The following is a 240-nucleotide window of genomic DNA, read 5'->3' as shown; positions in this document are numbered from 1 at the left end:
GGCCAGTCCCCTCACAGCTGGCTGGAAGAGGGCATGACACGCGTCTCTCACAGAGATTTGATCAAAAGGAATCACAAAGGCTGGAGGCTCCTAATGCAGTCAGGAGAGACTCTCTACCTCTGCTCTCTCTCTCCAGCAGTTTGAGTAATGCATTAAATCAATGCAGCCCGGCACAAGACACACTCAAGCACTGGATACTGGGTGGGTGTGTGTGTGTGTGTGTGTATGTGCGCGCTTTAA

Source organism: Sinocyclocheilus anshuiensis, unplaced genomic scaffold, assembly GCF_001515605.1.
Source record: "Sinocyclocheilus anshuiensis isolate Anshui unplaced genomic scaffold, SAMN03320099.WGS_v1.1 scaffold1303, whole genome shotgun sequence".
Taxonomy (NCBI): domain Eukaryota; kingdom Metazoa; phylum Chordata; class Actinopteri; order Cypriniformes; family Cyprinidae; genus Sinocyclocheilus; species Sinocyclocheilus anshuiensis.
Note: the sequence above shows the minus strand (reverse complement) of the source record.